General features: G+C 56.1%; 2 long non-coding RNA genes across 4 annotated transcripts in view; both read left to right on the top strand.

Moving 5' to 3' along the window:
• Nucleotides 1-24006, top strand: part of LOC118967380 (uncharacterized) — a 35049-nt gene that overhangs the window by 262 nt on the left and 10781 nt on the right. The gene's annotated exons all lie outside the window — the stretch shown is intronic.
• On the top strand, nt 21-13722 carry LOC108389729 (uncharacterized). 3 transcript variants are annotated; one of them, XR_005054355.2, is made up of 3 exons: nt 21-3341; nt 7423-8759; nt 10824-13722. It is a non-coding gene; the product is annotated as an uncharacterized lncRNA (long non-coding RNA). The 3 variants fall into 3 exon arrangements; XR_005054353.2 differs by having other exon boundaries at nt 7423-13722; XR_012131896.1 differs by having other exon boundaries at nt 5619-13722.

Genomic DNA, 24006 nt, shown 5'->3' with positions numbered 1-24006 from the left:
GCGCGTCGGGGGCAGGGTTCCGGAAATGCGAGGCCTGCGGGGCCTGCTCGCGGCAATTTCCGGCCTGGTGGGCGGATCGGTGCTCGGCTTGTGTTGTGCTCGAGTTGTCGCGAGTTGGGGGCGTTTGGCCCGCTCTGCCGAAGGCCCAGCGCCTGGAGCGGAGTCGGGCGCCCAGCGTTGGCCGAATGCTGACAGCCTCGCCGACAGGTGCTTAGGGGCCGCGGTGAGAGCGGCCGCGGAACGGCCACGGCCTCGGCCGGTGGCTCGGCGCGAAGGCGGAGCAGGCTGGTGGTACAGGGACCCTGGCGCTCTCGTGCGTTTGCTTAAAACAAAAGACAAAACCCAGGGAGCAGTTGTGACAAAAAGGTTTGATGTTGAATGGTGGGAATGGGGGTGCCGGGTTTCTTTGCACTTTCCTCTCGCCTTCAGTTTTCTCAGAAGAAAAAGTAAGAATAGCACATCGGAGAACTTTGGGGACTTGTAAGGCCAAACGGTTTTATCAGTCCTGTTATCGGGCCCCAGAGACCAAGCTCTGGAGTTGCAATGTTACAGAAATAAACACAGAACTGGAAAGAAAGCAGTTTATTAGAAAGATACAAGGGAGCTGACAAGAAAGAGGAACGCCAGCTCCCCGCGGGGGTTGTGCGCAAGGCTCTTAAAGGCATCTCAGAGGGCGAGGGGTCTGGCCGGCGTGGTGGTGCCGAATTGTCCCGGACGTTACCTCCGTCGTTCTGGTGCCTCCGCTTAGTGGTCAGCAGATGTTGACTGACAGGCTTTCCCAAAACATGGTCAGGGACCTCCCTTGATGTTTCTATAAGATAAACAGACACAAAACAATTTTTGTAATTTCTCTTTCTTCCCCAAGGCAATGATTCTTATTGTAAAAACAGGGACTGGGCATTGATCCTTGGGAGTGTTCGTTCTGGCTTAAGATTTGGCTGGTTGATTGTTGACCGTATGGCCAGTTTATGGTCTACGATACATTTTTCTTAGAAGACATTTTGGGAATTTTTACCTTTTAACCTTTAAGCCTCAAGATGGAGGTTTAACTTAAAATGGAGTCCCTCTTGTTCTTCCTTATGGTGGCTCACGTCCAGTCTGACAAAGGTCACAGCTACTGAGTCACGTGGGTGAAGAGGCCAAGGTGCAGAGAGAGGAGCGGCTGGTTTTTCCTGTGTCCCTCAGTTGCCGGCCCCCAGGGAGGCCCTGGAACTCTGGCGTAGCTCCCGCTTTGGCCCTGCTGGCCCTGCAGTCTGCCCTGGGTGGAGGGCTGGAGCCTGTGGCCTCAAGTGGGGTGGGTGCAGCCTGTGCATCACATTTGTGAGGACCAAGCCTCTATTTTGCTCCGCTACCTTTAAAAGTGTTCATAGTGTTGAATGCACACTTGCTGTGTGCCCTGCCTGGTACCAGCTGCAGGAGGAGGCAAACAACCAAAGCCAGAATGTGGGATGTTTGGACCGTGACCCAGCTAGTTAATTAAGGCCTGGAAGTAAAAAAAGGAAGTAAGGCTGTTTGAGAATAAAAGGGTTTAGAAGACCTCATCTAATGGAATGAGTGGACCTTACCTGGATCACCGTCAAACAAGCCACCTGTAAAGACATTTATGAGGCAGTCGGGGACATTTTTATATAAATAGTATTAGGTGGTAATAGTTACTGATACTTTTGTTAGGGAGAGATAAGGCCTGGTGGTTAGTTAAAAATGGCCTAGTCATATAGAGATGCAAATGGAACTACTTATAGTAAGTTTCCAGTGTGGGGGATTTGCTTTATAAATACTCTGGTTTAAAAAAAATGATGAAAACACGAGTGGCAAAATGTTGATTGAAGTGGCAAAGGTTAAAATTGGATGAGGAATACTATGGGAGTCATGGCTTTTGTATGTTTGAAATTTTTTGTAATACAATTTAAAATGATGGTATTCATGTTTCTCATTGGCTGTGACCAGTGAGAAGTCACTTAATTGCTCATGGCTTTGATCTGCTCACCTGTAAAACTAGGGTCATAATTTATTCTGTTTATTCTGAGATTTAAAAGCAATACAAATACTCATTTCCTAACTGTTCCTGGGGCTTAGAATCAGAAGGGCTTCTTGGCCATAAATAGCTCATAGTGCAGCATGGGGGCAGTCAACAGTTATAGTCACTGTGTTCTGAGACAGAGACAAGCACAGGTTGTCGCAGTGTCAGTGCCACCCTGGGGACACTGAACCACCGGTGGTTTAGGCCAAAGCCACGCTCTGGATGTGTATCCAAATGATGGATTTCCCTAACAGCAGCCTTCCTGTCCTGCCACCTCGTGGCCACAGTGGGAACTGTGTCCAGAGGTGTCATTTTCCGTGGGCTCTTGGGAGCCTGCTCTGGTAGTTCCCTGAGGTCTGGAACTTCCCCACCTGAGTGCGAGTCCTCTCCACGTGGAGATGAGGCTGTGTGTGTGGGAAGACTCCTGGATAACCCCACGGAACACGCTTCCAGCAAAGGGTGCAGGTGGCCTGGGCAGGGCCTGCAGGAAAGAACAAGCTAAAGGGCACATGGAGCCCCCAGCAGGGATAGGGTGGTGCTTACAAAGAAAAGTGTCCTCAGGAGAAGGTTGTGCAGATGGATCAGTAGCACGTCGCCGTGGGTGTGATGTTTGTAAGGGCGGCCGTAGGTGCCAGGCTCTGTGCAGATGTCCCTTCTCAGATCAGCCCCCAACAGGGCGAGGAGGGGATGACCTGGCCAGGTTAGGTAATTTGCTCAAGGTCATGCAGGCAGGAAAAGGCAGCTTCTGTGTATTTGCCCCAATGGATCCCAGCTTCCAGGTGACTGTCAGGGCTGAAGTCAGAACCCGTTCAGTCTCCTGCAGAGTCGTGGCTGTTGCCCAGTCGCATCATCATCACTGGTTATTTTTGGCCCTCGGCAGGGCCAGGGCCTTATATCCAAGTCTGGAAATAAGCAAATTTTAAAGATGTGGGTGTGATGACTGTGGTGGGCACAGTTCTACGAATGGGCCCCAAGATACCCACCCTCTCATTCATTCAAATGGCGATTTAGGTGCTGCTGTGGAGGGAGAAAGACTCAGATCCGCCGCTGGTCTAAGCTGGAGGGGAGCGGGGACGGGTGGGGGGCGTTGAGGGCGTGGTCATGGGGGAAGGCGTGCAGGCCTCCTAACAACAGAGTGGCCCCAGCTGGCTGCCCGCAAGGAAATGAAGACCTCAGGCCTGCTGTCCCAAGGAGCGGAACTCGGTAGCCTGCACACGCGCCCGGAAAAGAGCCCAGCCCGGCCGGCACCTTGATCTTGGCCTTGTGAGACCTGGAGTGGAGAATCCAGCCTCATTAACTAAGCTGCATAATAACCCATGAGGTAGGCTTTACTTTTTAGTTCTCTCCATTTATCTTTGTTTTGGGTCACAGTGCACAGAACAGATTAATCACAAACCTTGTGCCCATTCTCATCCTGGATCATTCTTGGCCCACTTGTGTTGGTTTCAGTGCTGTAAGAGACCCCCCTGAACCCACCACCTAGAGGGCACCCGGCTTCTCATGATGAGAGACTGGCCTGAAAGAGGGACCTGAAAACCTGGTGGCAAATTTCTCTACCCCCCCACCCAGCACACGGGCTCCCCCCTGAAAGGGGGATTCTTGGTCAGAAAATGCCACAGGAAGGGGCTGCAGACATTCCTGTTGAAATAACTGCAGAAAGAGCCGGATCTGTTGTGTGGGAGACATACAGATGCAAGGCTGACGAGCACCCCTGCCCCGAGAACCTGGGGGGCTGCTGTGGCAGGGCTGGAGGGTCCCAGTGGGGCTCGGGGCCCCTGTGGGAGCCCTGACTCCTTCCCGAGGAGGGTGGGCGTGAGGGCCTCTGGGAAGCCTGAGGAAGCAAATTCCCTTTGGTGACCACACCAGAATCATGTCCCTCTCCAGGACATGATCAAAGTTACAGCTGACTCATGGATTCACCTACTTTTTCCGTAGGTGTGGAAACCTGGAAAACACCTCCAGAGGGAGTGTTCAAAGATGCAGTTTTCCTTCAGAAACAAATCCTGTGTCCTGAGGCAGCCGGAAAGCAAACCGGCTGTGCCACACCCTTGTTGGTACCCCCAGCCTCCCCCATCTGGTCCCCACTGCACAGAGCCTGCCTGAGGTCCTACCGACATCACCCACCTGTGTCCCCTTGCCCTGTGCCCTCTGGGGGCTACAAGTCTGCAGCGGGCACGGCTGCCACCAGTGCTCAGAGGGTACCTTGTGCCAGTTGGAGGCTCACTCTGAGGCCATGGCTCACAGAGGTGTTGGGCTCGGGGGCAGCCCAGCCAGAGCTTGGCCCCCTTTCGTCCTCAGGGGGCTGCAAGCAACGGAGCAGGGTTCCTGCAACGGGCCTGCGAGGCCCTTCAGGCGTGGCCCACCCTGGCCCATGTGTTCCTGTGGGCCTCCTCTGAGCTGAACACACGCCGCCTCAGGTCAGGGCAGGGTCTCCCATCTGCTCTGAGCTCAGAGGCCCGTGCAGCCCCCTGCTCCTCACCAGCCCGCCAGACAGTAGAGTAATTGACACGTTGTTTCTGAATGCAAGAATTAAGAATCAAAATGAAGATTTCCATATAGGAAAAGAATTACTGAATGAAAGGTGATGGGCAGCATGGATCCTTAAAAAAAAAAAGGACACCAGCTGGGTCAAAGACTTCACAGCCTAACCCCAACTTCAGGTGCCAGCCACCCATTCCAGACCTCCTGCACTTCTGACCAACTGGCTATAAATTGGGACTTCCCATGACATCCTCCTAAAGTTCAGTAATTTCCTAGGGTTGGGTGTGCTCACTAATTCTGAAGCTCTCAGAATCTTCTGGTTCAAGCGTGTTTAGAGAGCTCAGTCTCCAGTGCTCCCCACCCTTCTTTCGGGAGTGGGGCTGAAAGTTCCCACCCTCTCATCTCTTGGCCTTTCTGCTGACCAGTCCCATCCTGAGGCTATCTAGGGGCTCCACCGTAAGTCACCTTATGCTCCTATCAGGGGATTCCAGGTGTAGGACTTTTGAAGAGGGAACAAAGACAAAATACTTATTTCTTACTATTCCAAAGGCTGTCATAGACTTCTGACACTAGTCACTAAGACCTTTAACTGGTTTTCTAGTCCTACCCCCTGAGCAGCGTTTAATAGTTTGGTTTCCCATATAGGACTTTCCACTGGGGAGCAAATGTTCAAGGAGCTAACATACTCTCGCTAACTTGCCAATTTATTTAAATAAATAAGTCTTACAGCTTTGATACCAGTTTCATGTGGCTGCAATTAGTGAGGGAGTTAGTATCAACTCTGTACTAAAAAATATTGGCAAAACTGGTTATTAATGCAGCAAATACAAATACAGGTCCCTACCTCACACTGGGTACAAAAATAAATTCCAGGTAGATGGAAGAGCTAAATGAAAAAATACGGTAAAAATACTATGATTTTAGGATATTATATAACTGCATTAAAAAAGAACTAACACGAGCCATTTAAAAAATATATATTTGACTACATAAAAATTTTAAATATGTTAAATCTGTTAGTAGTTAGGGATATGTAAGTAAATCAATGAGATAACATTTTTTACTCAAGTAGGCAAAAACAAAACTAATTTTATTGTTACCATCCATTGCTTTCCAGGATATGGGGAACCTGAGAGATACGCTCATATACTGTTGTCATAGTGCTGGAAAATAACCTGTAAATACTTACTAAAATTATAAATACGCACATGCACATTTCAGTAGAAAATCCCATGTATCTTAGGTAAGCACCCGGATATGCAAGGATATGAACACAGGGATGTTTATTACGGCATGGTGTTGCTGCAAAGAAGTCAGACAATCCAGATGTCTTCAGTAGGTGATCTGTTGACCAAATGATGATGTACACATACTATGGCATATTATGCAGTCATTAAAAAGAGCTCTAACTTAAAAAAAATAAGAAATTCATAGCTTTTTAGTTTTGCTAAATTATTGTTAACCACTGATAGATGATGGATAAACAAAATATATACACACAATGAAATATTCAGCATTAAAAAGGGAGAAAAATTTAACGTTCTGCAACATGGATGAAACTTGAAGACATCATGCCAAGTGCAGTGAGCCGGACAATGAAAGGACAGGCACTGTGGGTCCACTTGTAGGGGTCACCCAGGAGAGGCGAGTCCGCAGAGACAGGAGGTAGGTAGTGTGATCATTACCGGGGGCTGAGAGGGGGCAGGAGGTTGGGACAGAGTGTTCATGGGGACGGTTCCTGTTTGGGAACATTCTGGAGATGACGGCAGGGATGGTCAAGCAACACAGTGAATGCACTTAATATCACTGAATTTTGTGGTTAATGCGCATGGCTTACCATGAGCATGGCTGTGCACACACCTCCAGCATGTGCCAGTCCTTAGAGGCTTGGCGCAGGTAGGGAGTGAGGAGACCTGGCTCCCTGTGCGACAGGAACAAGGCCCGTCCCTCTCTGCGCCTGTTTCCTGGACTGTAAGGCAGCCTGTGCTCCGTGGTGGCAGGGGCCCATTTCAGCTCCTGACAACGTGTGGCCCAGAGCCCCGTGGGACACGCTCTGTCCCTACTTCCCTCATCTGGCCTTCATCCCAAGGGGGAGGGGCTGGCAGGCTCTGGGCCTCTGTGCCCCCAAACCCCTCCTCAGCCCGGCCTGCCAGCCTAGCACGTCCCTGTCCCTGCTGCTGTCTCCTGCTGCTGGGGGGCTCCTCCAGCACCCATGGGCACTGCGCTCCTCCCACCCGGGGAAGAGGGCTGGGGCAGGTCTGTCAGCAGGACCCCAGTTCTGCACAGGAAGGCGCTTGGCCACAGAGGGGCGGCCTGGTGCTCTTTGTCAGGAGGCCCACTGGCCCACAGATAAAAGGTACACACTGCTTGCCTTGCACAGAGGAGCGGAGCCTGTGGTCGCCCCACAAGCGTCTGATCACACGGCTCCTTTCCACCACCCTCAGGTGGCTCATATCCCTGGATGGCTGACCCTGGGTACCCCTGACCTCTGGCCTCAGTCCCTGCCTGTCCCACACCAAGCCCCCATCAGAACACTGGCGTCTCGCAGACCCTCTGTTTTCTAGAGTCTCTGACTGGAATGTTCCTTCTGAACTCCCCACCTCACACTCCCTTTGCCTGGCTAGCAGCTATCTTTTGACTCAGGTTCCCACCTGTCGCCTCTTCCAGGAAGCTTTCCCGGATTGCCCAAGCTGCGTTAAGTGACTCTTCTGTGCCTTCATCCATCAGGGCCCTGGCCACACTGGGAGGCCTTTGCTCTTGTCTGTGCTCAGGGTGAGGGCTGAGCTTGACTCCGGTCAGGGCTGTTGGGCTAATGGTGACCCAGAGTTGGCAGCTGCCCCAGCAGGTCTGATTGCAGTTTTCCCTCCCATCCTTTCCCCATCGCTGCCCCGTGGTCATCCCTGTCCTATTGTTCCTTGCAGGTTCCTCCTTCCCTCCATTGTTTCCCTCAAACGCTGGTAGAGACCGAGCTGCAGAGAGGCGCCCTTCAGGACCACTGACCATCCCTCGGAGGGGAGGCATCCAGTTCCCCACAGCAGCCTTGATTTACTGGACAAGGCGGCCTGTTGGCCAGGTGTCAGGCTCTGTCTGGAGGCAAGTGGTTTGCTTTGAGGTGATAAACGGGCTCAACAGGGCTTGACCCTGAGCCAGCCTCCCGGGGCAGCCCCAGCCTGCCTGGCTATTTTCCCCGATGCTGCAGAGTTTGGCCAATACATGATTTTTAAAAGTTCAGAAACAGTTTTTCTTTGCTCCTGGAAAGACCTTGCACACAATTTGTGTCTTGAAAAATCAGTGCAACAAATGGAGTTCAGAATGCTCCTTAGCTGGGAAGGATGGAACTGTTTTCGTCCCTGTATTTTTATTCCTTGGCCTGTCATGGCAGATCAGTGCCCACATGAGAATGACTGGTTGTGTCTGGGATTTGTCTTCAGAAAGCTGAGGAGGGCAGGAATTCTGGCTGCTTTTTGTGATGGGAGAAATATTTGTACCTCTGGGATGAATGTTTTGAGTGAAAAATGTAAATATCTGCCCCAGAAGCCCCCTCCCTCCAGGACCCCGAGCTCAGGTGGGGGCCAGGATGTTCCCCCTACTAAGAAGCCATTTCACCATGGCAGAAAAAGAAAACAACACCTGAACATCAGCCACAGAAAAGCTGCTGAGAGCGCCGTACGGCCCTGAGGGAGGTGTCCGTGCTGGACAGATGACTGCGGGCTGCGATGTCCGAAAAGGCAGAGCACAGGACGGTGCATCTGGCAAAACTCAGACTTCGTGGGGGACTGTGATGAGGGAGCAGGACTGGCACTGAGCTGCCTGGGACGAGGAGCAGGCGCTCCTGCCGCCCCCCCCGTGGCCTGACCTGTATGTAGCTTGCGGCACCTTAGATCTGCTGGGCCCCCCACGTGTCCGTGTGCACGGGGTGGCTGTGAGCATCTGGGAATCAGACTGTCCTGGAGGCAGCCTTGACCCAGTGCTGATGCCCTATGGTGGGCGCTGCTGTGGACGGGGGCGCTGCAGGACAAACACAAGCCCTGCTCCTGCCCTCCAGGCAACAGCTGCCCAGGGGTGAGATAGAAAAGTGATTTATAAGTAAGAACCCTTCCTCCAGGGTCTCCTCTGTGGAGTAACCCACCATGGGTAGTGCCAGCCCTTTCTGTGGGTTCATTCCAGACTACAACCTCCTTGAGGCCAAGGACTCTGTCTTCTTCCCTGTGTGTCCCCAGTGCCTAGCATGGGGCCTGGCACCTGGAGGTCTGTGTAGGTGAGTGTCAAGTTGAATTAAGTTAATGAAAGCTAGCCCCTCAGCAGCAGGGATGGTGCTAGAGGGCAGCCTTCTCTGGGGAAGGTGACCCTCCGGCCAGGGACCCAGGATATCCTGAAGGGCAGGGCATTTAAGGGCCTTGAGGGGGAATCAGGGCAGGAACTAAAGCCAGCGGCCATTCTCCCCTCCTCTGGGCAGGCTTGGCAACCCCCACCGGGTTCCTACCCCTCACTGCCATTGTAGGGTGCACCTGGGACACTGGGACACTGTTACCTGCAGGGGCTTCTCTGGGCATGTCTGGGGCAGGAGTGAGGGCTTGAGCTTTGGGGTTTGATGGACCTAAGTTCTAACCCCCCACCCGTCCCTGGCAAACCATCTCCCTCCGCAAGGTGTCCACATCCTCACCTAGGGCGTGGGGGAGCCACCCAGGCCCCAGAATGCTGGGCAGATGCAGGGAGATGTGCTGTGCTGCCGGGGCTCAGTGAGTGGGAGCAGCCATGGTCACTGGTGTTGGCCCGAAGGGCTGGGTCACAGGGTGAGGATGCAGACGCGCTGTCCCAGAGGTGTGGCCGTCTCAGCAGTGTGTGTGCCGTTTGCTGGCCGTCAGCGGCTCTGCTGTGCGCCCTGCAGCCAGCCTCTCTGGGCTCTGAAGTGCTGCAGATGCTTCATCTGCCAGGGGTAAGACTCCAGGGCATGGTTGGGGACCGTGGCCACCTGGTTGGAGCCTGTGGGCCCTGTCCACAGGTGTAAAGGTAGGATTGAAAAGCATCCTGTGTGCCCTCATGCCACCGTGGCCCCGTCCTGAGAACCCTGGAAGCTTGCCAGCATTCAGCAACTAAAGGGCCAGCCCCTGGCCAGCCAGACTCTCTGGGGCCTGCGTCAGTGCCAGGAAGGCCTGTGCCCAATCTGATTGATCAGTGCTTGGGCTGCACCAATTGTAACGATTTTAAATTTCACTCCAGACCAAGGGTGCTCAAACTAACACAGGAAAAGGCTTGGTGCTGACCAGGTAACACAACTGAGGCTTGGTCTCTCTGTTGCTGCTCAGGCCCCCGCGTCGGGGCCGGGCACACTGACACTGCATCTTGGGCTCGCAGTCCAGACCTGGCCGAGGGGCAGACAGCAGAAGCCCCAGCCCCCTCCCCAGACTGAGGCCCTCATTCTTTGGGGTCTCAGCTCTAAGTTCCTCTGTCTGACCTCTTTGTAAGGGCCACGTGATGATTGCTGGTGTCAGTGACAAGGCTTCCCCTAGATGGGAGCTCTGCATGAAGACCCTGATGTGGACCTCAGGCCACCTCTCCTCCTGCACTGTGCCAGCACCCTGCCCTCCAGCCTGCAGGGACCCTTCTGGCCTTCCCCAGTCCCCCGAGCACAACGTGCAGTCCGTAGTGCTCTGGGTTCGCTCCCAGTGTGAAATGCCCACCCGTTTGCTTGGGTGTCTTACTCATCCTCTAAGATGGGGCTCTGGCACACCCCCACCGGGAAGCCTTCCCTGACAAGCCCGTGTGGGTCAGGCCCGCGTGGGTGGGCCACAGTGCTTCTCTGCCACAGCCCCACCAACCTTGTCCGTGTCGTCTTGCTGCTTTTCTGTCTGTACTGCCCTGCCCTTCTGGAGACTGGCTCCCAGCTCAGAGGAGGCGACCGTGTTGCTCTGGTGGAGAGAAGGGCTGGGGGTGGGGGAGTGGGTGGGCAGTGAATGGGTAAATGTGTGCATGGACGGATGGTGGGCAGGTGGGCGGATGGATGGGCAGATGGGTGGTAGAAGCATGGAAGGATGGACAGGGATGCAGCGTGGATCATGGCTGTGTGGGCAAGTGGGCAGAAGGGTGCTCGAACCTGGCACATTTGTTGGCACGTGTTGGAGGGAGTGTGAGCTCTCATCTCGAGTTTGCCTTCTCTCTGGCTGAGGCATCCTATACGCTCACTTCCCCCCTCTGGGAGAATTATCATAACTCCTCCCTGTGGGATGTTGGAGGGGGGCTTTGAAGGATGGGGCTGAGCAGGTGGCCTTGCCCAATGACCGCAGTGGTCACGCTCCACATGCTTTGTGCTCTGTGCCTGCAGACCACCCACCTGCAGAGGGGACGGCTGGACGCGGGTGCACCCTCAGTGTGCCAGGGCTCAGGAGGTGTGTGCAGAAGGAGTGAGGAGCCACGTTGTCCCCAGCGTTGTCCGCGGTGCTGCATCGTGGCGTGGCTGTCCTTGGAGCGTAGGATTCCAGTGTGAGCACACCTTGGTCCACTGCCATTCTCCTGCCCACGGCCACCAAGAAATACTTCTGATGATGACTGTTTTTCTGTCTAAAAGACTAGCAATTAGTGGCTAATGTGCACAGCCCCTGCTGGGGTTCCCCAGCTCTGTGACTCCTGGGTCAGCACTCTGCTGACAGTTGTCCCCCTGATCTCCCCCGCTCTGCCCCCTCCCTCCATCTCCCTTTCAGCATTTTCTTAAGCCGGTTTTGGGGTTTGGTGCTCAGGGTGCAGAGGTGAATGAGCTACCACCTTGCCTGCATGTCATGGCCGCTGAGAAGCCATCCCAAGTCTTCTCCAAAGCAGGCAGCAAAGGTGGTATGAGATACACGTGCGAAAGGGCCTGGGGGCTGAGAGGGGGGCAGGTAGCCTGGTAACAGAAAAGGCCTGATTGGTGGACTTAGGAAGTGCAGGTGCTGAGCTGGCCCTGGGCTCTGCCGAACGTGGAATCGAAGTCTCAGGTTCGTGCCAAGTTCATTGCTTTCTGATTGGACAATGACCTACGTGTGATTCTGGCCTCCCCATCTCTGAAATGGGCTAATGGTACCTCCTGGTGCTGCTTTGAAAGCCAAATACACAGGCTGTGCAAGATCTCTATTAATACAGAAACCTGTACCAACTCTTGATTTATGGTACCTTTCTTTGTAATCCTATCTTTCCAGGTAAATGAAGTTTTCTTGTTTAAATGTTTTTTTTTAATTGTTAAACTAAGATATGCATTGGAAAAAATTGAGTCACATGCAAGTTGATAGAATGTGAAAGACCTAAAGCCTGAGATTCCCCGCTGTTACAGTACACGCTGTTAGTGCGGAATCACCTAGAAGGGGAGAAGGCTCGGGCCAGAGAGGCTCGGCTCGGCTCGGCTCCGTGGCTGCTCACTGGCTGTGTGTTCTTGGCAAGTCACAGGTGCTCTTGCAAACTCAGTTTCACCAGGTGTGCACTGGGGCTGAGAAGTGTCTGTTCCTCACCGCTCTTGTGTGGGATTCAATGATTTTACCAGGTGTAGCCTGATCGCAAGCAATGTTGGCTTGTTCCGTGGCGGTGGTTTCAAAGCCAGGGGAAGGATTTAGGAGGCATGATTCGTGACCACTAGTGTTCTGAAAGGCCAAAATAACCATGACTCCCGACATGATTCCAGGAGCCATCTTCACAGCAAACAAGCTGTGTTGGGCTTGTTTTGTTTGCTGAAGTTCCTTAGTGCGATCCCTACTCAATATATTTCAAGTCATGCTTTCAAGGTTTAAAAAGAAATTGTGGTAATAAATACACATAACATAAACTATCTTAACCATTGTTAAGTGTCCAGTTCAGTGACATCAAGTCTCATTGTGCAGCCAATGTCACCACCATCCATCTCCAGAACTTTCACAACAAATCTCAGCCCTTGGCAAGAGCCACTCTGATTTTGTCCCTGTGAACTGACTGTTCTAGGGACCTGATATAAGTGGAATCCTGGCGTTTGTCCTTCTGTGACAGGCCTGCTTCAAGTGGCATCATGCCCTCAAGGCTCACCCACATCGCAGCAGGCATCAGAAGCCCCTTCCTTCTTGAAGGCTGAATATTATTCCGCTGTTATGGCCACACTGCATCTTGTTTATCGGTCTGTCTGTAGGTGGATTTGTGGGCTGCCCCCGCCTCTCGTCTGTCGCGAACACCGCAGCTGTGGGCCTGCGTGCACACGTGTCGCTCGAGTCCCTGCTCTCGCTCCTTTGAGAGAGATGCCCATCAAGTTTGTAGAGCGCCTTTTAGGTGACCAGCCTGGCCTCAGGTGTTGGGGGTAAAGAGGTGAGGAGGATGGGGCTCTGTTCCTGGAGCCACAGCCTGGGAGATGGAAGTGGATAGGTGGTTCCCTTGGGGCAGGAGATGGTCCTCTGCATGTGCGGTTGGCTTTCTCCGTGTGCTCTCACCTGTGCAAATGCATCACTCCCGGGTGCCGGGAAGCTGCTCTGCTTAGCAGCTCCATGTACAGGTGGGAGACTGAGTCATGGGAAGCTGCAACGCCTTGGCTGAGATCCCCTGCATGCTTAGTCGGGAAGCTAGAGTCAGAATTCAGGTCTACGGAGTCCAGTCCACCAAACTGTTCTCAAAAGCATCCCCATGCAGCCAGTTTTAGGCTTTTGGCTGCACGTGCTGGTGACAGAAACCTGGCTCACCCTAGCTCAGCCACGAGGAGGCAGTCGATGGCCCTTGTAATGAGGGAGGCCAGGTGCTGGGCTGCCTCTGGGCTCTGCTGCATCTGGGGGTGGGGCTGTCTGTGCTTCTCTCTCCACCTCCGGGGGCTGCTTTCCTCTGGGCCCCAACACTTTGCAGAGTTCTTCCATGCAGCTGGGGAAGCTGACTGCGTGAATCCAGGCAATACTCAGACCCTACAGCAGATGCGAGCTCCCCCAGGCTCCAGCTGCAATGGGCCAGGAAGACAGAGCTTGGATTGGTAGGGCCAGCCCAAGAAGGCCAGCCCAGCAGGCCGCTGGGACGAGGGAGGAGAGCCAGTGGGCAGGCAGGGCACAGATGTCCTCATGTGGCAGGGAGGGCCTTGCTGGCAGAGCCCTGATGAGAATGGAAACCAGGCAGGCAGCACAAAGGTCTCCGCCCGCAGCAGAGGCCTGGTGTGGGTTTCATCTTCATTGCATGTGAACCCACCCTGCAAGTGGATTAAAATACAAATGGCCAACGTTTCAAGTACCTCAATAAAGTTTATCATCCATCCAAAGGGATTTCTGCATGAAAACCTCCTGTTTTTGGTACAATACGACTTTGTTCCTTCAGAGTGAGATACAGACCTCTGCCAACGCTTTCTCCCCAAGAGAGCCCTCCAGTGACTGCCCCGTCCACAGGCTGTGCTGGCCACGTGCATCCCAGGCGACTTGCCGCCGAGTGCCAGGGGGCCCGACCCTAGGCCAGAGGCCCGAAGCAGTTCTGTGCCCAGCAGAGCCTACGCACGCTCGCCTCTGACCTGGAACTCGTGTGCAAGCCCCTGGGTCTAATAAGAACACCGACAGGGGCTTTACAACCCAGGAAGGCGAAGGGAGTGGGAGGAACCCAACCATCTGATCCTCTCTCTCTCGGCCACTCGGCCAGCAGGGTCGGGCCCTGGCGCCCACCGTGGGGACTTCTGCCCAGCTGCTGTCAGGGCCTTCCCTTGACTTCTCTGAAAACCTAAGGCCATCAGAGAGACTATGTCAAGGGGCCTGGACTGGGTGGGGGTGGTGGCAGTAGGGGAGCCAGGGGGGTTGCTAATTCAGGGACACGTGTCAAGGCTCAGGTGGAGGGTGAGGCAGAGCCCGGGTGCTGGGATGGTGGGGAGGGGGCTGGACACGGGTGCGAGGAGGGAACTAGACTCCCCTTTGTGAGCTGTGTGTCCCACACCAGCGGGAAGCCAAGGGGACCGCTGGGTCTACCAGCCCCTCCAATTTACCTCTGGGTCTCTCAGATATTTCTAGTTATTGCCTGGCTCCTTTTGGGGGGCTCTGGAAACCCACTTCTGTTTCCACTAACCCACTCCCAGTCTCCTCTACTTCCCAAATGGGTTTAAGCTCCAACACCCGAAACTGTCTCAGGTGCTGGGGACACATCCATGTGGCGCTTGTAGCTAGTGGGGAGAAGTGACAGCAAACGACAGAGCCAGGATGTGCAGCGGAACAGGAGGAAGGTGAGGGGCTCGGTGAAGTGGAGGTGGGGGGCTGGTTGAATGCAGGGGCAGAGGGACTTGAGGAGGGGCTGGGGCCGGCTGCCGTGGGAAGGGTGTTCCAGTAGGAGGACGGGCCGGGTGAGAGGCGGGGACACCACGGCTGGGGCCTGGCTGGTGGGAGGGGAGGGGAGGGGAGGGGAGGGGAGGGGAGGGATGGGGAGGTGAGCCCTCCCACCCCGTGGCGCTTCCAAACGACAACTCCACAGATGCGTAATGTGTTCACAGCGCCGTGCAGCCATCACCCAGTCAGTCTCAGAGCATTTTCATCACGTCAAAACCCTGGTGCCCTTTAGCCACCCCACCCCCCACCCCTGCCCCTGCCCTGCCCAGCCACTAACCCACTTTCTGTCCCCATGGATTCCCTACTCTGACCATTCCACAAGAGTGGAATCACAGTCCGGGGCCCTTTGTGCCTGGCTCTATTCACCAGGCATCACATTTTGAAGGCCCACGCAGGCAGAGGCACGCGTTGGGCCTCTGTCCTGTCCGTGGCCGACCAGCATCCCAGCGCGGCCGGCCACGTTCTCGCTCACGCACCCGCTGATGGGCGCTTGGGCTGTTCCTGCGGTCTGGCTGTTGTGCACACTCGTGTACAAGTCGCTGTGTGTTCACACATACATTGTTGCTCATGGCATTGCACCGGGCAGAGGAGAGACACGGTCCGGCCTGTGTCAGAAGCTTTTGTTAAAGTTTGTATTTTCATCACTTTGGTGAAGGAGAAATAGGGAGTGTTGGCCCTACGTTCAAGACCGGAGGCAGGAGGCCCAGTGCGGTGGGGAGATGGCGCCTGCAGCGCCTGCGTTTGCTGGCCGGGTGAGCTCGGCCCACCACACCTGGCTGAGTCTCTCTCTTATGCTTACCTTTGGTACAGTTTCAGAAGAGCTGACTCTCAGCTTCCCCTAATGTTAGCATCAAGTCTTGTTTTTAGAATAATTATTTTAAAAATTAAGTAAGTAACTGATGGACACAGTCCAACACTACAAATCATAGCAGTTGTGTGCTGAGAAGTCCGTCTCCTTTGCAGCCTCGCCCAGCCCAGGTGTCTTCCTGGCAGGCAGCCCCGGTCACTTCCAGGTCCCCATCTGATCCTGCAGTCCCCAGGCAAGCACCTGTCACCCCTGCTTGGGAATAGGGTTGTCAGGTAAAATACAGGACACCAAGTCGAAACTGACTTCTAGATAAACATGAATACCTTCCATATAAGTGTGTCCCAAATAATATATGGGGCATACTCACAACAAATTTATTTGTTGTTCAATCTGATTTTCAAAGTGGATATTTTATATTTTATCTGTTAAAGCTGGCAACCTTGCCAAGGAGGGAAAGAGGCCCGTGCAGGAGGGATTTAGCTTTGAAAATAAAGCAGGTGGATCCCCTGGGGCACCGAGGTAGGCGACCCACTCTTGGGTTGCAGGTGCATTCCTCGTGATGCATGTTCCGGCTGCTTTATTCAGATCCAGCAGATTATTTCTGTATATCTCATCTTATTTTCTACTTGTTCTTTCATTTATTAAACACCAGGCACCTGCTGGCTGCTGGTCATAGCAGAGACAGATGACAGCCCATAGCTGCCCTTCCCAAGTGTGTGTGTGGACCCAGAAATAGCACCTCTCCCGCCCGCCCCTCGGCGGTGCCTCTAGAGTGCCAGCAGTGAGAGTAAGCCCCGTGCCTGGGCGCCACTGTATTGTCAGCACCTGGAGCAGGGGCTGGCACACAGCAGGCATTCAGCTGGATTATGTTGAGTGTGTGACTCTGATAATGTGCACCGAGCATTAGGAGTGCTGTGTGAGACTCAGCAGGGTGGTGCGGTCATGTCGTTAAATTCAAAGCACCCCTTTCCTGGGTGATTTCAAAGGAAATACTTGCAGGGAAACGGGTTTCTGCTACATTGCACCTTTCAGTTATTGCCCGTGCCTACGGCTCGGTTTCTCTTGCTGTTTTATCAGCGACAGTTGTCTCCTGTGCCCCGGCAGGTTCCGGAAGCTCTTACAGGCAAACGTGTCAGAGTGGGGAGGCCTGGAACTGTTGCCCTCCCTGCCTCCCTCCCTTCCCTGGGCTGGGGTCCTGGATCCTAGAGGCAAGCCTCGACCTCAGCTCTCTAGGGTGTGGGGCCCACAGGAAAGGCGGAGTGTGGAGGGGTGCCAGCAGGACCGCCCTCCTCGTGGGAAAGGCCAGCGAGCGCACGCGGGAGGCCAGGGCCGCCTGATTCTCTCCGGCAGGTGCCCTTGCTCAGCTGAGGGCTCTGGCCACCTGGCGTGTGCTCAGCTGGAGCTCGTCAGAGCAAATGGCCCTCAAAGTGAGTGCGTGTGCCCGTGTGCACGAGAGGGAGCCTGGGGGAAATGAGCACTTGGCAGTAACGCGGCCGAGTGGGGCTGTTACGGGGTGTCCCCTGTGTGGGGGTCCCTGCCTGCACTTACTGCAGATCAGCAAGTTCCTGTCCCAGGCCCTTCCCCCAGTCTGGCCATGACGCCTTCCAGACCGGGTGCCAGAAACCAGTCCTTCTGGAGATGAACTTCAAACCAAGAGGTGTCCGGTCGGCAGCCAGCCTGGTAAGGGCCTGTGTTTGGGAGGGGCTGTTGTCTCAGAAGAGTGGGTGAACTGAATAGTGGTGCCCACAGTCTCGCTCCGAGGCGGGAAGCCAGCGCAGACACTGACCTGCTGCTGCTCCTGCTCCCACGCCAGGGGAACAGAGGCCCATCTGCTCCTGTTGTCTGTCCCCATCCCTGGCTTTTGGGAGCGCCCCCACCCTTTCCCATGACTCCAGTGGGGCTTCCCTGCACAGGGCAGCAGGGTACCCCAGTGGGCAGGGCAGAGCACCCCCGACCCCTACATGCAGGAATTGGGCCAAGGCTGAGCTCAGGGCCAAAGCGGAGCTGGTATCCCTGTCCTGGGATGTGGGTGTTGAGGCTCAGAGAGGTTAAGTGACCTGCCTTAAGGTGCACAGCTGGACCACAGCCAGGGAGGCCCCTCTGTGGCAGCTACAGGGGAAGGGCAGGGGGCTGGGGCCACGAGCAGGGAGGGAGCAAGGTGGAGTTCTGACCCTGGCCAGAGAAGGGCCTGGCAGCAGCGGGACCACTGACCACCACCAGGACCCTTAGGACCTTCAGTCAGACGGAGGCAGCTGGCTGGCCCCTGTACAGCCATGGCGAGGCCGTGGGCACTGGCCCGGGGGGTGGGGGTTGGCTGCGTGGGGATGGCTGGGGGAGTCGCTGGCCAGGGCCCAGGTGTGCCCAGGAGAGGCTCCCAAGGAGGGAGACGGCTCAGCCGGAGAAGTTGTGTGTGGGGGCCCCGCCCTGCCCTGCATGAGAAGGGGGAGAAGACTGGCTGTTGGGTGCGGCTGGGGCGGAGCCAATGACCTCAGGGCCGGGAGCGTGTTGGGGAGCGTGTGAGTGTGTGCAGGTGCACATGTGTGCGAGCTGTGTGCGCGTGCGTCCTCGCTGGGCTGGGGCACGCGGAGGAGGCAAACACAGAGGCGCCGACCGGGAGTGGGGCTGCAGGCCAGCACCTCGGGAAGTGACGGAGGGCAGGGTGGTGGGGAAACCGAGTCAGGCTTCTGGCAGTGCTGAGTCGGGATCTTGCCGTGGCCACGGAGGGGCGCGCGAGGGGGAGGGGACAGGGCTCCGGAGGGGCAGCTGCTCCGGGGGGGGGCACCAAGCAGGGCAGGGCAGTGGCCGCAGAATGTGAGCCACCCTGGGGCGGGTGCCGAGGCCCCTTCACCCGGGTGGCTGCGGAGCACTGTCCCAGACATGGGACATCGGGTCCCCCACCGCCATGGGGCTGCGGAGGAGAAGGCGATGACAACACCCTGGGGGGAGACGAATGAGCCCCACGCCACAGCCTGCTTTCTGAGGCCTGCGGTGACCCAGGCTCAATGCCCACGTGGGAAGGGGTCGGCTGGGGTATTTCTACAGCAGCAGTGTCCCCAAGCCCCAGCCGCAGGGCGAGCCGCCCCCTGCCGCCCCCTCCTCGGGCCTGGCCTGGGCCCCCGGGAGGAGGAGGCCAGGAGACTGCAGGGCAAGGAGGGCAGAGGGGCGAGCTGGTGCCGCGTGGGGGCGGCAGGGGGAGAGGCTGCGGGGAGGGGCCTCCTGAGGTCCCAGCCCTGGCACACCCGCCCGCACACTGGCTCCGCCGGCCGGTGGCACGCTCCTCCTCCCGCTTGCCCCTCCCACGGACCAGGGGGCTGTTGGCCTCCCCTCCCGCTCTGGGCCTCAGCTCTCGCCCTGACCTTTGCCCAGCCCTCTCCCTGGGCTCCTGCCCACTCTCAGCCTTCCCACCACTCTGCACAGAGTTGGAAGAGGCGAGTTGCCCCCCCGATATTCCCATCCCTCTGTACGACAGTCAGAGCTCTGATCTGGCATGGAGGCAGCGTTACGCCCAGATAAAATATCCACACCCAGGCGCTCTCACAATTTGGGTGGGCACGTGACCCAGGGCTGGCCCTGAGGTGTGAATGGAAGTTCCTAGGTGGGGCTTCTGGAACATCTTTTGTATTTAGTTTGTTCTCCACCTGCCCGCCTGGAATAGCAATGTGATGTGTGGTGGTCTGGCAGCCATCCTGTGCCCTTAAGGAGAGGAACTATGTGCTGAGGATCCTAGAGGAAGAAGGCCCAAACAGCCTGGATGCCCGAACAAATTTGGCAATTTCCTGAGGAGCCCTGGACTGCTGTTGCCTGAGAAAGGGTGGTGAGAGAGCCTTCTAGACCCTTCCGGAGGAGGGAATAGCCTGTGCAAAGGAAAGAACATCGCTGGAGAGTCCAAGGAAGGGGATGCACCCCCAGTCTTCCTGGTTCTTTTCCCGAGGCCTTCTGCTCTTCCCACCTGCCCTTGCTGTCCCTGGCAGAGTGCCCTCGGGTGCACTCAGGGGAGACCGGCCTCACCGTCTCCTGTTCCCAGCCTTCCAGCTCCATCCCCTCTGCAGCCCAGAGGGCCCTCTTGTCCCTGTTAAGTCTCTGAAGCCCCTCTCTCAGTCCTCTCTCTTCCCCAGCTGGAGGCAAAGCCTCTGTCACCTTTGGCTGCAGCCTGAGTGTCCCGGGCTCTCAGTCTAGGGGTACAGGTTCCTGGGTCCAGTACAGGCAGCTGCATGGGGAAGGGGTATAGGCATTTACAACATGGCAGCAGACTTCAGAGGCCGCAGCGTCCCTAGGCTGCTGCGTCCCTCCAGACTGCACGGCTGTCTGGGCATCTGCTGATGCGAATGCTGTGCCCAGCTCTGCCTCCCTGGGCAGCCGGCCTCTGTGCGTCATTCTCACACATGAGCCGGATTCTCCTGATTCTCCAGGCTTGGAGGGACACTGCAGTGGGCCACAGGTGTGTCCATGCCCACGTGCTCACTCACCGGCAATGCTAGCCTGCCCAGGCCCTGGGCCCGCTGCCCACCCCCTTCCTCCCCGGCTGCTGCACTGCTGGGCTCGCACCAGCCTGGCCATGGGCTCTGCCCCGGGTCCTGTCTTTGCTGGATGTAGGAGGGGCTTTGCTGCTCTGGCCCCTGAGACCTGCTGGTCCCTCCCGTGCTCTGTGCCTCCTCCCGCCCCTCTACGGGCCTCGCCTCGCCCCTCCAGTGATCATAGCGGGGAGCTTCACCACATCTCTTGGGTTGCAAAGGGTACACCTTGGAATCCCAGGCTGGGCTTCTTGGGAAGCCATCTCCAAGGTGGAGTCTGTGTGCCAAGGGCTTCTCAGGGAGAGAAGAGCAGCAGGATGGGGGAAGTCTGGCGGAGACGTAGGCCCGAGGCTGGCCCCAGCCGGCCCCGCAGAGCGTTCCAGAGCTAACGAGCCCTTCAGAGTTGTTACGGGTGGCGTGGAAATGCTCAGACCCTTCTGTCCCAGCCCAGCTCCCTGCAGGGGGCACGTGTGCGTTCTACCCCATGAGCCCAGTTCCCAAGTGCGGCTCCTGAGCCCCCCATGCCGTGGTGGTAGCAGAACGTCCTCATGTCCCAGGGCCTGTTGTCCTCCCAGGGAGGCTCCCAGCGCCTGTGGGTGTCTCGTGAGAGTCCAGCACAGCTGAGCCCTGCCGAGTGTGGAAAATAAGGTCCTGGCTGGAGCAGAGCACCTGCTTTCGGTGCCAGCAGCAGGAGGCTGAGTGACTGAACCAGAAATGGGCACTTGGCTGAATGGAACAGGGAGGGCGGGCGACGTGCAGGGCAGACTCACTGCAGGTCGGAAAGCCGGGAACCATGTGACGCAGAGGTGAGGTACTTCATCCAGCTGTTCTGGCTGCACTTTGGGGCAAAAAGACCATGTGTGTCTGGGGTTGGAGTGTGAGGGAAATGGGCAGGGCAGCAGGCAGGGCATGGGAGGGGGTCAGAGCCTCAGGCTTTGAGGCTGAGTTTATGTAAGAATGTCACTTGGGGACACTTGCATATGGCATGGACTGGAAGCTTTCTAGATTTTGGGGGGAATCAGGGTGCTATAGAGGCCCTGGGCCTGTCTGTTAGATGCTGAGGCTGTCCCCAGACTCCCAAGTCACACCAGGAGGAGGTGGGCTGTGAAGGGGCTTGGCCCCCAGGAATGAGCTCCCAATGCAGAGGCAGCCATGGACATTGATGGGCCAGGAGAGTCCCCTCTCCATGGAGAGTTGGACCAGGGCTGCGGAGGACAGTAAGCAGTGGACAATGGGCTGTCTCCCAGGGAAGAAAGAGGGCCGATAGGCTAACCAAGGAAGTGTTACTGCTGAGGCTGGGTCACTGCCACAGACCGAGTGGGTGTCCTGTCCTGGTGTGTCTGGCTGGGGCCGTTGCTGTGTGCCACTGTGTGCTCTCGTTATACCCAGTGCCCTGTGGGGCAGCTTCCCTATGGTGCCCTCCCTGCCCTTGTTCTTTCTCTGTAGTCACTGTTTCTGCCTGGAATATCTTCCAGCTTCCTTCTCATTTGTAGTCTTCAAAGCACAGTCCATGTGTCACCTGCTCCCAGAAGCCTCCTAAGTTCTCTGACCAATGGGTTCACCTCTAACCAAGCCACTATTATACATGTTGTCATTATGTTTCAGTCAGCTATTGCTGCAGTAGTGCTGTGTGACAAATTCCCCAGTTTGGTGGCTTATTATGGAAGTACTTATTCTCTCACTCACGAGTCTCAGGAGGGCCCAGCAGGTCTGGCTAAGGTTAGGGGTTGGCAGGGTTAGGGGTTGGCAGGGTTCAGCTCCAGGCCTTTGCTGTTTCAGGACTCCTCCCGGGTCTCTGGGGACAAGCGCATGGCAGGTGACCAGAGCACAAGAGGCCAAGTGTCACAGTGCAGGTGCGCCAGGGCCTCTGCCTGCCTTGCGTCCTCTAACATGCCACTGCCCCAAGCCACGGTCAGTGGGGCCGAGAAGCGTCCCCCACCGCATGCTGTGCGTGCTGTCCCCTCCTCTGCACCAGAACCTGCTATGTCTGAGTCTCGTGTGGAGCGCCAGAGAAGAGTGGGCACTTAGAGTCTCTGAGGGTCCCTGGGGTCACCTGCTTGCCAGCCACTGCTCTCCCAGCTGCTGGGTCTGTGCACACAGGCCCTCCATCAGGACATCTGTCCTCGAGTGATGTCCCCTCTTGCCCGCTTGTCTTACTGACTATGGTCACTCCCTCTGAGCTGACTGCCCTTCTGATCTGGGAAGTAGCTCGTCCCCCTGATGGGGAGAGGAGCCACGGAAGTTGAATTCCTTTGCCCTGGGCCACGTGGTGCTGCCCTGTGCCTAGCAGGTGCGTTGCCAGGGCTGGCCAGCTGACAGGCAGGCTGGGGTCTGAGGTGTCCTCTGGTCCTGGCGGGCTGCCAGGTGGGCACATCTGCAGGGCCTGGCAGCATGTGCATGTGGCAGGCACTTGCTGGGTGCCGCTCGTGTCCTTCTGCTGGGGAGCCCCCTCCGGAACGGGACCCTCATCAAACCTGTCTCCCCTTCCTCCGGCTCCGCCACTCACCGGCCTCTTTCCCGACACCTCCTGAGTGCGTCATTTCTCCTCGTGTTGAGGCTCACGGGATGAGGTTGCCGAAGACGCAGGCTTGACGGTTTCTCGAGAGGGCAGAGAACTTTTAAGTCTTGGCCTCAGAGTTTTGTTCCAGGGAGGAAGTGGTACCAAATCTTCCTTCAGGACTTGGTTTCTTTCCTGCTCCCCTTCCTGAGATGAGTTTAAACGAGAGATTCATGGGGCTTGAAGGGGCGCTCTGCCCTCCCGGCTGCTCACCTCTGTGCCTTAGCTCAGACTTTCCCTTCTCGGGGGAGGCCTTTCCCTGCTCTAGATGCCCTGGCTCCTGCTTGGCCTTCAGTGCTCAGTACAGATGTCTCCTCCTCCAGGAAGTGTCCCTGATCACTTCAGCCTCCCTGTACTCTGTGCCAACCTGGTGAGGCGCAGCTGAGTGGGCCTGGACTTAGAGTCAGATAGCCCTGGGTTCAAGTCTAGGCCAGCACTCTTGGGCCTCAGTTTCCTACCTGCGCAGTGGGTCTGGTGAGGATACCATTAGCTGAGGGGTCACTGAGAGAATCCAATATCATCTGTCCCCAGAGTGCCTGGCCCCCAGGCGGCAGGAATGGCTGTTTCTCCATCACTGTCCCTGGGTTTCCATAAAAGCCTCACAATGACTCCCGCATCCTGTGTGACCCGTTCAGACTGAGAAAGGCTTGCGGATGCCCAGCTGGGGGGCTTCTGGCCAGTCCTTCATGGCAGTCATGAAAGAGCAGTCCAGTTTCTGGGCTCTGCCTCCAGGCCACGGTCTAATCTGTAAGATTTCTTCAGTGTAATTTATTACACACGAAGATTGCCATATGGCAAAGGCTTTATTTAAATTAATGTAGCATAAAAAGGTGGAATGTCACTTATTGGCCTCAGCAGCCAGGAGATGAGACAGCCTCAAAGCTAGTGACCTGGTCACTGGGTTTTAAGAATCAGAAACATTTTGCTGATGTGTGTAGAGATTTCTCCCTTCCTAGAGCAGTGTGGATGATTTTGGCAGGACAGGCCTGGGGGGCCACTTCTCTTCTAATGCACTGGGGGCAGCCAGAGGCAGGTGAACAAGCCTGGGTTTGGCGTGCTTTCTGAATGCCAGCTGTGCCCCTGACCAGCAGGGGCCATGGGCCGTGGCTTCCCTGACTCCTGCCCCAGGCCCCTCATCTGGAAAAAGAAAATCACCACTCCCCCAGAGGGGAGCTGTGTGGATCAGCTGACTGGTCCACCGTAGGAGCTCAGAGGATGCCAGGCCCTCTTACCAGGCCCCTAAATACTGTGTTCAGGCAAACTCCCTAACGTGTAAATTTCAATGGGTGACTCTTTTGGTCAAAATCTCATGACTTTAAGAATAAAGTCTTACCCTTCTGCTTGGCATTCATGTCTCTCCAGGATCTGGGCCC

The sequence above is a fragment of the Manis javanica genome, chromosome 5, assembly GCF_040802235.1.
Source record: "Manis javanica isolate MJ-LG chromosome 5, MJ_LKY, whole genome shotgun sequence".
Lineage (NCBI taxonomy): Eukaryota > Metazoa > Chordata > Mammalia > Pholidota > Manidae > Manis > Manis javanica.
Note: the sequence above shows the minus strand (reverse complement) of the source record. Positions and strands in the feature narration are given on the sequence as shown.